The sequence below is a fragment of the Geotrypetes seraphini genome, chromosome 12, assembly GCF_902459505.1.
Source record: "Geotrypetes seraphini chromosome 12, aGeoSer1.1, whole genome shotgun sequence".
NCBI classification, from domain to species: domain Eukaryota; kingdom Metazoa; phylum Chordata; class Amphibia; order Gymnophiona; family Dermophiidae; genus Geotrypetes; species Geotrypetes seraphini.
In genome coordinates, this window is record NC_047095.1 from 7,516,305 (window position 1) to 7,533,298 (window position 16,994).

Here is a 16,994-nt window from a genome sequence, read left to right on the forward strand (position 1 = left end):
GAGAGGCCAAAGGCCCTGGTTGGATCAGATAGCTAAAGCCCCTCCTGTGGGGTGCCTTGCAGAGGAGGTCAGTGAGGAAAGGGGGTTCTCAGTGGGCAGGAGGGAGTTGGTATCCCTCTTGCCGATTCTGGCTCGCGCAGGGGAAGGGTTCCGCAGTGGCAGGAGGGAGTGAACTTCCCTCCTGCCTCCTGTTTCGGGGGTGTCATTGAAGAGGGCAAGCATAGCATTTTTTTTTAATGGAGCAGATACTATACATGTGTAACAAACACACATCTGTGCCATTAAAAAAAACAAAACAGAGAGAAAAGAAGCCTCAATTGCTGAGTGGCAGGAGGTTTCTTTGGGATTTCCCCTGCCGCTCAGCTATTGAATTGCTCTTAGAACGACTGGTGGGATGGGATTATGGCAAACCTCCATGCAAATAATTTGTACGGAAACTTGTTGGAACATTAATCGCTGTTCCACAGTCGGCCAAAACATTGGCCAACAGTGACTCACACAGTCTTAACGACCATGTTTTGTGCATCTAGCCCTGAGACAGTAGGCAGGAGCAGGAAATAACTGACAGTGTGGGGCTCCAGAATGACATGCCTATCTACTAGAAACTACATTAGCAAGTTAAGAATTTAATCTCTTTTTCTAGTGCAACAGGTGGGTCATTCTGGACAGATGGGACATAAAAAAACTGTCCCAAAAATCTAGGACAGGACCACTGCACCAGCTCATAACACTGAGGACCCAAAGGTCCCTTGCCATCCATTGTGTAAAACTTGGAAAAATGTATGTAGAGTGAACCAAGTTACTGCCCTACTGTGCAGCCATTTCCAGAAGCCGGGATTTGGTGTGTATGTGAGAAAGAACTATGAATCTCATGGTACTGTGATAAGGGAAAGAGTTCGAACAGCGGTTAACATTCCAGCTGGGAGATAAGTAAAACACCTGTTGTTTACTGCAGAAACAGCAGAGCGTGAGACTTAGTCACGTAAGAGGTAGTGTGAAAACATTATATAACGGGCAATCGAGGGGGCTTTTCTTTTAGAATCCATCAGCGCGCTGTAAAGGGAGTCCCATGGCTGACCCGGTCCATTATTGCCTGGAAAAGGATTCCCCAGTCAGTTCTGAGGAACGGTGACATCATAATCAATCATGGTGAAGTTATTATGAATTATTTGTGCTTTGTATATATTGCTCTGCAATTAGCATATTACTGCCCTGCAATCTGTGTCTATATCAGCTGTGCTCAGTATATCACTGCCCTGAAATTTATGTAACCAATAAAGTAGCATAATTAGCCTTATCTTGTGTGTGTCTCTTTGTATGCCGTAAAGTGCTGACTACCTAACGAACTTAGCATTACACCTACAAATCTCCTCAGGGGAGACCACCCTAGCTTTCACCCATGAAGAAGCCACACTTTTAGTCGAATGCACCTTTATAGAGACTGGCAACTGTTTTCCAAAGGCAATATATGCTGATGAAATGGCCCTATGAATCCATCTAGAGATCATGGTCTTGGAACCAAGTGCGCCACGTTTAGCCTGACTAGTAAGGACAACAAAATGGTCAGATAGCCTGAACTTGTTGGTGACATCAAGATATTGGAGAAGTACTCTTCTCATGTCCAACTTTTTCAGAATCTGGTCCTTTTTCAGAATCTGGAACCTGTGGATTGGAACACCAAAAATCTGACTTCATGATTGACTTGGAACACAGAAAATCTTCAGCAAAAAGGATGGAATGGTGCGCAAAGAAACTCCAGCCTCTGAATTTGAGAAAAGGCTCTCTGCAAGAAAGAGCCTGTAGCTCAGAGACTCTTCTTGATGAGGTAATGGCCACAAGAAAAAACATCTTGAGCGTCAGAACCATTAAGGACACTTACTTCAGCGGCTGACCCCCCTGCAAAACCATGTTAAGATTCCAGGAAGGAAACTGGGGTTTTATTGGGGGCCTGATACGCAATGCCCCTTTAGGAATCTGGCTATGTCCAGATGAGACACCAATGAAACTTTTTGGTCTCGAGCCCTGAAACAATAGAGTCCCATTACTTGGTCTTTGAGGGATGCCAAGGTAAGTCCCTTGTCAAGGCCAGCCTAGAGGAAAGCTAACACCACAGAGACTGGAGCGGAAAAAGTTTCCTCCTTTTCCTTAATGCACCAGTGTAGCATAGGCAGAGATCGTCGTCAGATTCTTGAATCTGAGCAGAATAGCAATGGCCATCGTTCAATCTCATGGTGACAGCAACAAACAAGAAAATGGACAGATTCTTCAGTCGAAGATTTGACCCCAGAAGTGCCAGTCTGGATGCTTTAGTCCAGCCGATGCTGAAGAGCAAGGTCTTGTACATGTTTCTTCCAAGGCCAGTGATGGGAAGGATCCTTCACAGGATCGCAAGCCATTGGGGAACAATCATTCTCGTACCTCCAAATTAGCCATACAGACCATGGTATGCAGATCTACTGCGTCTTCAGATAGGCCAAATTTCAGGCCTTCTTTCTCAGGGGCCAGTGGTCATAGAAGATCCAGATCCCTTTGCTCTTATGACCTTGCTCTTCAGCATCGGCTGGACTAAAGCATCCAGACTGGCACTTCTGGGGTCAAATCTTCGACTGAAGAATCTGTCCATTTTCTTGTTTGTTGCTGTCACCATGAGATTGAACGTTTGAACAATAAGATGAACAATGGCTTAGAATGCTGCTGTAAATAGCGTCCACTCGCCTTGATCCAGTGTCCTTCTGCTGAGGAGTTTGGCTTGGGCATTGTTCACTCCCACTACATGCATCGCTGAGAAAGCCTGAAAAAGCAGCTCCACCCACTTGAACAATAAGTTCTAGACCCATCTGGGTACTCTCCATGCCTCCCTGGCAATTACCACCTAGCATTGTCTGAGAATACTTGGACTTCTTGTCCCTCCAGACATTTTTGCAACACCAGTTCAATGGCTTGAAGTTCTAGCCTGTTGATTGACCACTTCCTTTGGGCGGCCAACCAATGCCCCCGAATAGGGTATTGGTTGCAGTGGGTCCCACAGATATACAGGCTGACAACCGTTGTCACAATTATCCAGGCTATGCGGAGGGGCATGTTCCTCGACAATGCCTGTGGGCGGAGACACCAGTCCATACTGGCCTAGGATTTCAGTGTCCACAGCAGGGGCATCTGCAGGGAGTTTGATTGAACTGACCACAGAGATAGCAATGCATTCTGGAGAGGACGCATGTGAGCCTTCACCCAAGGAACCAAATTGTGGCCGCCATGGAACCTAGCACTTGTTGGTAGTGCCATGCAGCCAGAGCAGGTCTGGCCAGCAAGTTCATTATCTGAGTGCAAAGCTTGTCTGCCATGTTGAAAAAGACCCTCATGTGTTCAAGAGATTGTGACAGAATCAGTTGGCTCTTTCGGAAATTGACTATCCAACCCAGGCTCTGCAGGACCCAGAACACATGAGCCAATGCTTGATCTCCTTCTGGGAATGACGAAGCTCTGATCAGCCAATCATCCAAGTATGGATTAACCTTCAAGGCCATCTTGTGCAGGTGGCAGCTACCACCACCATCACCTTACCACAGCGGGAACAGTGCTTGGCGGCCTCTGCCATAAGAGAAAAGAAAAATTGGTGCAAATGTACAACACGCAGCTAAAGCCAAAGGCCGGATCCCATGCAGCAGCTGAGCAAGTGTCAGACGCCAGTGAATCGCAAGGGCTGTGCAGGAAACGAGGTGCCGGTAAGGGAATTGCACCACAAACTTCGCTCAGCCCCAGCCGCAACAGACACTACTGACTCTCTCCTTCACCCATGGCTTGAGAAAGAAACTCCTCACATCACCCGCTGAAGAGGGAAACCCCTGGCACACATCCTCTGCTTACTGGCTGCACAAATAGTAAGCCCCGGCAAGAATCTGCCTTACAGCACTATGCTCCAAAGGTCGAATGCTTGGGGGATTTTGTAATGAGAAGGGAGACTGAGCAACAGAGGTGAGAGGGAGGGAGAGAGAGTGTGGGGGGGGGGGGAGATAGAATATTGACCTAGCTTCACTAGGCACAACTGAATCTAAAACTCCTGAGGCTGCAACCAAGGCAAAAGAAGACGTGTACTGGGTGTACTGATAGATAGGACCCTGAAGACGTCGGCACAATGTGCGGCAGCGGCAAAGAAAGCAAACAGAATGTTGGGCATGATAAAGAAAGGAATCACGAGTAGATCGGAGAAAGTCATAATGCCGCTTTATAGAGCAATGGTCAGACCACACTTGGAATACTGTGTACAACATTGGTCTCCCAACCTAAAGAAGGATATAAAACTGCTGGAGAGGGTGCAGAGACGAGCAACGAAACTAATAAGAGGTATGGAGAAATTGGAATATGAGGAACGACTCAAGAAACTAGGATTGTTCTCCCTTGAGAAGAGGAGGCTGCGAGGGGACATGATAGAGACGTTCAAAATACTGAAAGACATCGATAAAATAGAGCAGAAAAACAAATTATTTACATTGTCCAATGTGACACGGACAAGAGGACATGGTTTGAAGCTAAGGGGTGACAAGTCCAGGACAAATGTCAGGAAGTTCTGCTTTACGCAGCGAGTGGTGGACGCATGGAATGCTCTTCCACAGGAGGTTATTAAGGAATCCACTGTGCTAGGATTCAAAGGCAAATTAGATGCACATCTCCTTATGAGAGGCATAGAGGGATATGGGTGATTAGAACAATCAGGTGTATACCTGACTGGGCCTCCGCGTGTGCGGATCGCCGGACTCGATGGACCATGGGTCTGATCCGGAGATGGCAATTCTTATGTTCTTAGAGCCTTTTGGAGAGAAGAATCCAGGAGCATGGAAAAGTCCATCCATCTGCCTGCTGGAGATAGAGTATATTGGAGAGGTATGGAGCATGCCATCCGAAGTATCAGCTCACAACTCTGCTGTTCTCTATCTCCGCCTGCTGGTGGGTGGAGTTAACCCATGTGTCTGGTTCATCTGCTGCTGCTGACAGGTATTGACACACCTATTGCACTAGAAAGTCATTTTCATAACCTTATTGCTCATACCAGTATCTCCTGTTTGGATTATATTTGTTTTTCAGTATCAAATGGGAACACAAGGTAAATTGTACAGTAATTTCTCTACTAACTTTATTGTTCACACTGCAGAGCAAACCCACACCTTAGTTCAAGAAACTCAGCTGCTCAGGACAGGTGCAAAAGTACTGAATGCCCTAGGTCAGTGGTTCCCAAACCTGTTATGGGTGCAGGGCCGGATAAGAACAATACTGGGCCTAACACAAACATATCTGTGAGGCCCTCTATCAGGATTTCCCTTTCTCCCTCTCCCTGACTTACTTTTCTTAGCCTCGCCCCGTCTCCAACATTTCACTTTTCCAGAAGTAGCAGGGAAAATACTCAGCCTATCTGTGGGAATGGTGGCAGTAATATTTTATGGGCGAGCAGCACCACCCTGCAAGCATATACCTCAAATTGAGAGACTTATGGTAAAGCTGGAAACCTCCTAAATTACCCAATTCCAGGAGGGAAATTCTGAAATGGTCCTGGATTTCTACAAACCTATCCTAGTACATTATGGGACATGAAACAATGATTTCACTTGATAGTATCAAGGACTACAAGTAGCACACTGAATTGGGACATAAAAGTTCAACAATTGGCTTATCCAAAATGTTCCCCTTCAGGTACAAACTAAAGGTGGCAAGAAACAAAGTTTTATGTGTGAGAAAAACTTCACAAATGGAAGCAGCAAAATAAAAAAAAATAAAAAAAGTCATTCTCTTTGGCATTTATGAAAGGATGTAGACAGAGAAAGCAGTATCAGGACAGTGTTCAAAAGAACTTGTCCAGGAAACTTACCGTATATACTTGAATATAAACAGGTGACCTTTTTCCCCTCCAAAAGGGAGGAAAAAAAGATGACTAGAGTATAAACCGAGATTAGAAATTTGGGTGATCCTGGTGAGCCAGTCTACAAAAACTTGAGAATATCCACTGCTTTTTTCTAGGCTAAGCATCATAAGAACATAAGAATTGCGCTGCTGGGTCAGACCAATGGTCCATTGTGCCCAGCAGTCCGCTCACACGGTAGCCCCTATGTCAAAGACCAGTGCCCTAACCGAGACTAGCCCTACCTGCGTACGTTCTGGTTCAGCAGGAAATTGTCTAACTTTGTCTTGAATGCCTGGAGGGTGTTTTCTCCTATGACAGACTCCGGAAGAGCGTTCCAGTTTTCTACCACTCTCTAGGTGAAGAAGAACTTCCTTACATTCGTACAGAATCTATCCCCTTTCAACTTTAGAGAGTGCCCTCTTGTTCTCCCTACCTTGGAGAGGGTGAACAACCTGTCTTTATCTACTAAGTCTATCTCCTTCAGTCCTTGAATGTTTCAATCATGTCCCCTCTCAATCTCCTCTGTTCGAGGGAGAAGAGGCCCAGGTTCTCTAATCTTTTGCTGTATGGCAGCTCCTCCAACTTCTTAACCATCTTAGTCACTCTTCTCTGGACCCTTTCGAGTAGTACCGTGTCGTTTTTCATGTACGGCGACCCAGATAATTTTGACCTGGATTGGCCACTGCTGGAAACAGGATACTGGACTTGATAGACTTTCAGTCTGTTCCAGTATGGCAACTCTTATGTTCTTAATTAAGAGAATAGGCAACAAGATCTGATGTCCCATTCCACGTATTAAAATTAGTCCAATAAAAAGGATAATCTTATTTCCATTTTCTATTTATAAACATTTATCAACACAGCTACAATACTACTTTATCCTAAAGCAAAAAAAAAAAAAAAAATTTTTTTTTCTACCTTTGTTATCTGGTTTCTGCTTTCCTCATCATATCATACTACTACTACTCATCACTTATATAGCACTGAAAGGTGTATGCAACGCTGTAAACGTTTTGACATTTATAGAAGGTCCCTGCTCAGAAGAGCTTACAATCTAACTTGGACAGACAGACATGATATATAGGATTAGGGATGCAGAACCAAGTTGAGAGGATTTAGAAGTTGAAAGCACTCTCAGTGGTGGGCTTTTAACTGGGCCTTGAACAGCCAGAGACGGAGCCCGCTGTAGGGTTTCAGGTGGCTTATTCCAAGCATACAGCGCAGCAAGGCAGAAGGGACAGAGTCTGGAGTTGGCAACCGAAGAGAAGGGCACAGAGAGGAGGGACTTACCAGCTGAGCAGAGCTCATGGGGGGCGGGAGGGGGATCATAGGGGGAGATAAGTGAAGAGAGATAGTGAGGGACAGCTGAGTGAGTGTATTTGTAGGTAACTAAGAGGAGTTTGAATTGTATTTGGAAAAGGATGGGAAGGCAATGAAATGACTCTATGGTCATTCTCTTCCTTCCATCCAGTCTGCACTCTCTCTGCCTCTTCCATATGGCATCTGCTCTTTCTATGCCTCTTCCAGAAATTGTATACCTCTCACTTACATCTCTCCCTCCCCACCTCTCCCCCATTGGTCTGGCATCCATTTTCTTCCCTCTGCTCCCCCAATGGTCTGGCATCTGTCTTCTCTTCCATTTCTCTCTCCCTACCCAGGTGGTTTTTAGCATCACTCTCTTCCTTTCCTCCCCTCAGATCTGGTATCTGTCTCTTCCCCCTCTCCCCACGGTCTAGCATCTCTCTCTCTCCCTTCCCTTTTCTTCCTTCTCAATTTATTTTCTGTCTTTGTCAAGATTAAATTGTTTTTTACTGTATCCAGTCCTCAATTTCCCTCTTTTCATTGTGTCTACCTACAGCTTGCCACTTCTTTCCCTCACCCTTCCAATATCTCACTAACTCTAGCTTCTTCCCCCAATCCAGCATGTGCTCTTTTACCTTTATCCTCTCCTTCCATCCAGCATCTTCTCCACTCTCTCTTCTCCCCACTTCCATCCAGTGTCTGCTCCCCACTCTCTCCACTTCCTTCCAGTGTCTGCTCTCCTCTCCACTTCCTTCCAGCAACTGCTCCCCTCTCTCTGAACTCTCCACTTCCATCCAGTGTCTGCTCCCCCCTCTCTCCACTTCCATTCAGCATCTGTTCTTTTCTCACCCCCCCATCCTGTGTCTGTCGTTGTCCTCCCTTTCTCTACACAATAGGCCTGAAGTGCCACTCAACCTCTTCCCCTTGTCGGGCCATCTCCCTCCCTCCCTACCCCTCACCTTTGCAGCGCTTTTCAAAACCATGTTTTTACTCTCAGAGGGCCCCTGATGCGGCTGTCCCAACAGCTCCTCCTCCGATGTGATGCCCCCCGTGATGAACCTCGAAGCCGCTATTCTCCGTGCACACAAATCTCAGAGGGGGCGGAAGCTGGCAGGTTTTGAGCATGTGCAGATGCTCAAAGTTCCAATCGGATCAGAATACAGCACTGATGATGGCAGCAGGTTTCTAATGTTAATGATAAATGTGATGTCCGGGAGTGGGGCATGCATGGAGGAGGGTAGTGTCAGGGGGTTTGTGTGCATGAAGGATAGTAGATTCAATATTCATCACCGGGGGGGGCATGTATTCAGTGGGAGGATTGTTCTATTGAAGATTACAGCCCTAGTGGTCATTGGGAAATGAATGGGGAACAGCCATGCCATGGTAAAACTAGAGGGCATAATTTGAGGTTACATGGAGGAAGACTTAGGAGCAATGTTAGAAAATTCTTCTTGATGCCTGGAATGCCCTCCCGAGGGAAGTGGTGGAGAGGAAAACAGTGATGGAATTCAAAAAAGCATGGGATAAAAATAGAGGATCTCTAATTAGAAAATGAAAGATGTAAATTGGAGAGCTAAGGCCAGTATTGGACAGACCTGCATGGTCTGTGTTTCATGTATGGTGATTCAGTGTAAGATGGTCTAAGATGGGTATCAATGTGAACTCCACTAATATGGAACAGGAGGATGTTACTGGCCAGACTTTACGGTAGATGTCCTGTAAACAACGGGATGGTTGGATAGGCTGGAGTGAGCTTGGACAGCAACTTCAGCATTTGGAACCTAGGACAATACCAGACTTTACAGTCTATGGCCCAGAAACATCAAAGAAGAATCAAGTTAATCTAATCATGTATTTTTTAATGGGTATGGCTTATGGGCAGACTGGATGGACCGTTCAGATCTTTATCTGCCATCATTTACTATGTTATGTATGTTATCTTGTAGGGTCATGAAATGGTTAACTGTTGTTTAAAATATTGCTCTGGCCTACATAGCTCAAAACAGTGTACAATCTACTGACCTCATCTGCCTAAAATGTATGTCCCTACCTTACATGTTACATTTAGACCTATAAGATTTAGATAAGCAGAGAAATGAGCTAGTTTCCTATAGGACTATAAGTTGTATCCCTGAACCTATCATAAGTGGTGGCTTAGGACCAATAATCATTGTAGAAAGTTATAGAAGTAACAAATGAAAATTGTAGTTTTTGCATTTATTAAGTTTGCATATGTTTAGTGAAAAGGGCATAAAAGTCCATGCATTTCCTGATTCTAACCCTCTAGTAGGCAGGCTGTTAACTGCACTAGAGTCCGGCATGCTGTAATAAACCATTGTACTTTCTTCACGCCTCTGACTTTGTGTGTCCAAGTGACCTTTCATTTGGCTTCCGAACAGGGACTTGAAGGTCTCTTGACCACTGGTTACTCGACTGGTCACTTGTTTCTGGTCCTACGGCTGACGTGTCTGCTTAGCTGGCTGCCTTTCTTTTGGGGGGTTGGCAGACCTCAGGATGTTTAACCACTTCAACTGACTTATCTAGTCTCAGTTTAAAGTACAAGAATCTGTATCAGTTTAATTCTGTCCTGGAGTGGCTACCATCTGGTAAGTGGGAATTGATCATCCCTATCCTGTCTCTTGTCTCCTGCCTAGTAAGCCACTTGATCCGTCGCTGAAGTCGTGGGGAGGGATTCTAGGAACTGTTATTTTCTGATTGAGTAACTGAACTGAAATCTGTTGTGTTTTGTGTGTTTGAGAGTGTCTGAGACGTCCTTGAGGACGAAGCGAGTGCGGCCCTGTTAGTACTGCGTTTCCCTAGTCTGGAGACGGGCAGGGCCAGGAATACAGGGAAGTGTTTTTGTCCTCCATTGCACAATGGGGGATGTCAGTCTACCTGTGGGGACCCCTTGATACAATGTTAGCTAATTTTAAAAAGGGATTTGGCTCTGATTACACTTAACAAATCAACCCTTATTCGTCTGTGCCAGTTAGAATGGCCGACGTTTGGTGTGGGCTGGCCCCCTCTGGCTCCCTGGAAGAGGGTATAACCCGTCAGGTTTTTATGTATTCCTTTGCTGTCGGTTAGCTCCTTCCAGTCAGCCCATTTTGCATTCCAATGGGAAAACCCTTCCACTGGACAAACCTCCCAAGTAACCTGGACTCGTCTACCCCAGGGCTTTAAAAATAGCCCCACTCTATTCAGCACCGCCCTTGCTTCAGACCTTGCCAATTTCTTTCCTTCATCTGATTCCCAAGTCCTGCAGCATTCCGGGTTCTTTATGAGTTCTGTCTGTCCAAATGTATCAGTGTACTTTAAAACTGTCAGTTGTTCAAAGCAAGAGGGGGGGAGTACCCCTCCTCCTCCTTTTGTGCTGATAAGGGCCATGAAGTGTTTAGCACTTCAAATGCAGTTTCTCCTGAAACAGATAAGTAGGGTTAGATTTAAAGTTTTTGGCTATGTTATAAAATGTTTATGTATATTCAGAAATGAATGTAAACAAAAAATATGATTTTTGGTACTTATATTCCATGCTAAAAAGTTAAACCTAAGGAAATAATTCTGAAAAGACTACATCTGTAATTTAATCTCTTTGATCTTTAAGCAACTCTCTCTCCTCTATGAAATTCTGTAGGGAGGGGAGTAAGTCTCTACTGAGACCCATGTTGATTGTAAAAAAAAAAGAAAAGAAAAATATTTAAACTTGTGAGTACAATAAAACCTTGGTTTGGGAGAATAATTTATTCCAGAAGCAGGCTTTTAGTCCAGGGCACTCATGTACAAAATTATACATAGTAACATAGTAGATGACGGCAGATAAAGACCCGAATGGTCCATCCAGTCTGCCCAACCTGATTCAATTAAAATTTTTTTTTTTTTTCTTCTTAGCTATTTCTGGGCGAGAATCCAAAGCTTTACCCGGTACTGTGCTTGGGTTCCAACTGCCGAAATCTCTGTTAAGACTTACTCCAGCCCATCTACACCCTCCCAGCCATTGAAGCCCTCCCCTGCCCATCCTCCTCCAAACGGCCATGCACAGACACAGACCGTACAAGTCTGCCCAGTAACTGGCCTAGTTCAATCTTTAATATTATTTTCTGATTCTAAATCTTCTGTGTTCATCCCACGCTTCTTTGAACTCAGTCACAGTTTTACTCTCCACCACCTCTCTCGGGAGCGCATTCCAGGCATCCACCACCCTCTCCGTAAAGTAGAATTTCCTAACATTGCCCCTGAATCTACCACCCCTCAACCTCAAATTATGTCCTCTGGTTTTACCATTTTCCTTTCTCTGGAAAAGATTTTGTTCTACGTTAATACCCTTTAAGTATTTGAACGTCTGAATCATATCTCCCCTGTCTCTCCTTTCCTCTAGGGTATACATATTCAGGGCTTCCAGTCTCTCCTCATACGTCTTCTGGCGCAAGCCTCCTATCATTTTCGTCGCCCTCCTCTGGACCGCCTCAAGTCTTCTTACATCTTTCGCCAGATACGGTCTCCAAAACTGAACACAATACTCCAAGTGGGGCCTCACCAATGACCTGTACAGGGGCATCAACACCTTCTTCCTTCTACTGACTACGCCTCTCTTTATACAGCCCAGAATCCTTCTGGCAGCAGCCACTGCCTTGTCACACTGTTTTTTCGCCTTTAGATCTTCGGACACTATCACCCCAAGGTCCCTCTCCCCGTCCGTGCATATCAGCTTCTCTCCTCCCAGCATATACGGTTCCTTCCTATTATTAATCCCCAAATGCATTACTCTGCATTTCTTTGCATTGAATTTTAGTTGCCAGGCATTAGACCATTCCTCTAACTTTTGCAGATCCTTTTTCATATTCTCCACTCCCTCTTCGGTGTCTACTCTGTTACAAATCTTGGTATCATCTGCAAAAAGGCACACTTTTCCTTCTAACCCTTCAGCAATGTCACTTACATACATATTGAACAGGACTGGCCCCAGCACCGAACCCTGAGGGACTCCACTAGTCACCTTTCCTTCCTTCGAGCGACTTCCATTAACCACCACCCTCTGGCGTCTGTCCGACAGCCAGTTTCTGACCCAGTTCACCACTTTGGGTCCTAACTTCAGCCCTTCAAGTTTGTTCAACAGCCTCCTATGAGGAACTGTATCAAAGGCTTTGCTGAAATCCAAGTAAATTACATCTAGCATATGTCCTCGATCCAGCTCTCTGGTCACCCAATCAAAAAATTCAATCAGGTTCGTTTGGCACGATTTACCTTTTGTAAAGCCATGTTGCCTCGGATTCTGTAACCCATTAGATTCAAGGAAATACACTATCCTTTCTTTCAGCAACACTTCCATTATTTTTCCAACAACTGAAGTGAGGCTCACCGGCCTGTAGTTTCCTGCTTCATCCCTGTGACCACTTTTATGAATAGGGACCACATCCGCTCTCCTCCAATCCCCAGGAATCACTCCCGTCTCCAGAGATTTGTTGAACAAGTCTTTAATAGGACTCGCCAGAACCTCTCTGAGCTCCCTTAGTATCCTGGGATGGATCCCGTCTGGTCCCATCGCTTTGTCCACCTTCAGTTTTTCAAGTTGCTCATAAACACCCTCCTCCGTGAACGGCGCAGACTTCCCTCGGCCCCAGCACTGTTTTTTCTTGCTGGCCGCCGAGCCCTCGCCGTTGCCAAGGGGAGAGGTGCGTGGGAGCACTGCTCCGCCCCCCTCCCGAAACTACAGGAGAGCGCCGACCTTAAAGCAGGTCGCACCAACAGAGCCCGGCACTTCCCTCGGCCCCAGCACTGTTTTTTCTTGCTGGCCGCCGAGCCCTCGCCGTTGCCAAGGGGAGAGGTGCGTGGGAGCACTGCTCCGCCCCCCTCCCGAAACTACAGGAGAGCGCCGACCTTAAAGCAGGTCGCACCAACAGAGCCCGGCACTTCCCTCGGCCCCAGCACTGTTTTTTCTTGCTGGCCGCCGAGCCCTCGCCGTTGCCAAGGGGAGAGGTGCGTGGGAGCACTGCTCCGCCCCCCTCCCGAAACTACAGGAGAGCGCCGACCTTAAAGCAGGTCGCACCAACAGAGCCCGGCACTTCCCTCGGCCCCAGCACTGTTTTTTCTTGCTGGCCGCCGAGCCCTCGCCGTTGCCAAGGGGAGAGGTGCGTGGGAGCACTGCTCCGCCCCCCTCCCGAAACTACAGGAGAGCGCCGACCTTAAAGCAGGTCGCACCAACAGAGCCCGGCACTTCCCTCGGCCCCAGCACTGTTTTTTCTTGCTGGCCGCCGAGCCCTCGCCGTTGCCAAGGGGAGAGGTGCGTGGGAGCACTGCTCCGCCCCCCTCCCGAAACTACAGGAGAGCGCCGACCTTAAAGCAGGTCGCACCAACAGAGCCCGGCACTTCCCTCGGCCCCAGCACTGTTTTTTCTTGCTGGCCGCCGAGCCCTCGCCGTTGCCAAGGGGAGAGGTGCGTGGGAGCACTGCTCCGCCCCCCTCCCGAAACTACAGGAGAGCGCCGACCTTAAAGCAGGTCGCACCAACAGAGCCCGGCACTTCCCTCGGCCCCAGCACTGTTTTTTCTTGCTGGCCGCCGAGCCCTCGCCGTTGCCAAGGGGAGAGGTGCGTGGGAGCACTGCTCCGCCCCCCTCCCGAAACTACAGGAGAGCGCCGACCTTAAAGCAGGTCGCACCAACAGAGCCCGGCACTTCCCTCGGCCCCAGCACTGTTTTTTCTTGCTGGCCGCCGAGCCCTCGCCGTTGCCAAGGGGAGAGGTGCGTGGGAGCACTGCTCCGCCCCCCTCCCGAAACTACAGGAGAGCGCCGACCTTAAAGCAGGTCGCACCAACAGAGCCCGGCACTTCCCTCGGCCCCAGCACTGTTTTTTCTTGCTGGCCGCCGAGCCCTCGCCGTTGCCAAGGGGAGAGGTGCGTGGGAGCACTGCTCCGCCCCCCTCCCGAAACTACAGGAGAGCGCCGACCTTAAAGCAGGTCGCACCAACAGAGCCCGGCACTTCCCTCGGCCCCAGCACTGTTTTTTCTTGCTGGCCGCCGAGCCCTCGCCGTTGCCAAGGGGAGAGGTGCGTGGGAGCACTGCTCCGCCCCCCTCCCGAAACTACAGGAGAGCGCCGACCTTAAAGCAGGTCGCACCAACAGAGCCCGGCACTTCCCTCGGCCCCAGCACTGTTTTTTCTTGCTGGCCGCCGAGCCCTCGCCGTTGCCAAGGGGAGAGGTGCGTGGGAGCACTGCTCCGCCCCCCTCCCGAAACTACAGGAGAGCGCCGACCTTAAAGCAGGTCGCACCAACAGAGCCCGGCACTTCCCTCGGCCCCAGCACTGTTTTTTCTTGCTGGCCGCCGAGCCCTCGCCGTTGCCAAGGGGAGAGGTGCGTGGGAGCACTGCTCCGCCCCCCTCCCGAAACTACAGGAGAGCGCCGACCTTAAAGCAGGTCGCACCAACAGAGCCCGGCACTTCCCTCGGCCCCAGCACTGTTTTTTCTTGCTGGCCGCCGAGCCCTCGCCGTTGCCAAGGGGAGAGGTGCGTGGGAGCACTGCTCCGCCCCCCTCCCGAAACTACAGGAGAGCGCCGACCTTAAAGCAGGTCGCACCAACAGAGCCCGGCACTTCCCTCGGCCCCAGCACTGTTTTTTCTTGCTGGCCGCCGAGCCCTCGCCGTTGCCAAGGGGAGAGGTGCGTGGGAGCACTGCTCCGCCCCCCTCCCGAAACTACAGGAGAGCGCCGACCTTAAAGCAGGTCGCACCAACAGAGCCCGGCACTTCCCTCGGCCCCAGCACTGTTTTTTCTTGCTGGCCGCCGAGCCCTCGCCGTTGCCAAGGGGAGAGGTGCGTGGGAGCACTGCTCCGCCCCCCTCCCGAAACTACAGGAGAGCGCCGACCTTAAAGCAGGTCGCACCAACAGAGCCCGGCACTTCCCTCGGCCCCAGCACTGTTTTTTCTTGCTGGCCGCCGAGCCCTCGCCGTTGCCAAGGGGAGAGGTGCGTGGGAGCACTGCTCCGCCCCCCTCCCGAAACTACAGGAGAGCGCCGACCTTAAAGCAGGTCGCACCAACAGAGCCCGGCACTTCCCTCGGCCCCAGCACTGTTTTTTCTTGCTGGCCGCCGAGCCCTCGCCGTTGCCAAGGGGAGAGGTGCGTGGGAGCACTGCTCCGCCCCCCTCCCGAAACTACAGGAGAGCGCCGACCTTAAAGCAGGTCGCACCAACGGCGCGCCGCCGTTCGGCGTGCCGACGAAGGCGCACGACTAAGGCGCGTGCGCCTTAGCTCGCGCCTTCGCGAAGTGCCGGCGAGAGGTGCCTGAACGGAAACGCCAGACTCGCATTCAGGAACCACTTAACCAAACCTCCCATCCTGAACACAGAGGCAGTGACCTACTTCCACGACTGGTCCCTCGGAATCTAAACCAAGCAGACCCACCCGACAAGCTCCGGAAATAAAAACCAAAACTGCACTACGAATCCGAACCAAGAACTCCTACCCGATAAGTATCATTGAAACTGAAAAAAAAAAAAAAAAAAAAAAAAAAAAAAAAAAAAAATCTCCCTATGGTCAACAGTCTTGTAATTGAATAACCTTTTACTTAACCTGTAACTGTATCAATAGACAATTGTTTCTTAATTGCATAGCTGTTAACTTAACTTGTAACTGTGTAACCCTACAACTATATGATCAACAGCCTGTAATTGTTTAACTGTGTAACAACCTCCAACCTGCCATTATGTAATAACCTCTAACCCACAAATATGTAACATTACAGCACCTTTGTAACTTCCTCCAACCCGTAACTACCATACCTGCCTTTAGCCCCATACAACAGTACAGCTGCCAAACCCCCCCCCCTCCTCACACGTCAGTCATATAGACACCACGGCCTGATCACCATCCAAATACCATTTCAACCCGTTAAGACACAAAAAAAAAAAAAAAAATAAAAAAAAAAAAATTCACAATCTTCCATCAACAATCCCTTCCCCCCCAAGTGTGCCACTTTCCCCTCCAAGTGCGCCACTATGGCCTGGTCTAACTCTCACCAATGCGCTACACTACTCCTACTCTACCTACTCACCACCAAGATCTGCACAGCCGACCCAATACACTCCGCCCCCATCCCAGTTCACTATTCCTCATACCGTCTGGCAAAAACCCAGATCTCACTCACTCACACCACTCACACCACACGACCACCTAAACACAGGTCCTTTCCCATCCCTCAATCCTCCCACCACCCACAAACCAACCAAGCACTTCATGAAAAAACAAAGAACACTGAAAAAACTAGCTTACTCCCACAATCCCCCAACGGACCCCACCAACTTCCAAAACCTTCAAGGTTACTACCTAAACATAAGATCAATGAGGAATAAATCCATCCTGATTAAAGACTGGCTGACCGAAACCAATCCCGACTTTGTCTTGCTTACTGAAACCTGGTTACTATCAGACACAGACATCATCATCAAAGACTGTCTCCCTCCAGGCTTCAAGATTCTGTCCCTAGCCAGAGCCAGGGGAAGGGGAGGAGGCCTAGCAATAATCTTCAAAGACCATCTAAACTGCACCACACTCAACACCAAATCCTCCCCCAACCTAGAAATACTAGCCGCCTCACTAACTTCAAAGACCTTTGCTTCCTCCCTAACAATCACTCTCTTTTATATCCCCCCCAAAAAATGGACGGTCGCCAGGGAGGACTTCGCCGAATTTTTATTAACCAACTCTTTAGCAAGCCCATACAACCTTCTATGCGGTGACATCAACATTCACCTAGAGCAAACAGATCAGCCAGATATATCCGACCTCTGGTCACTAATCTCACAGCTAGGTTACTTCAAA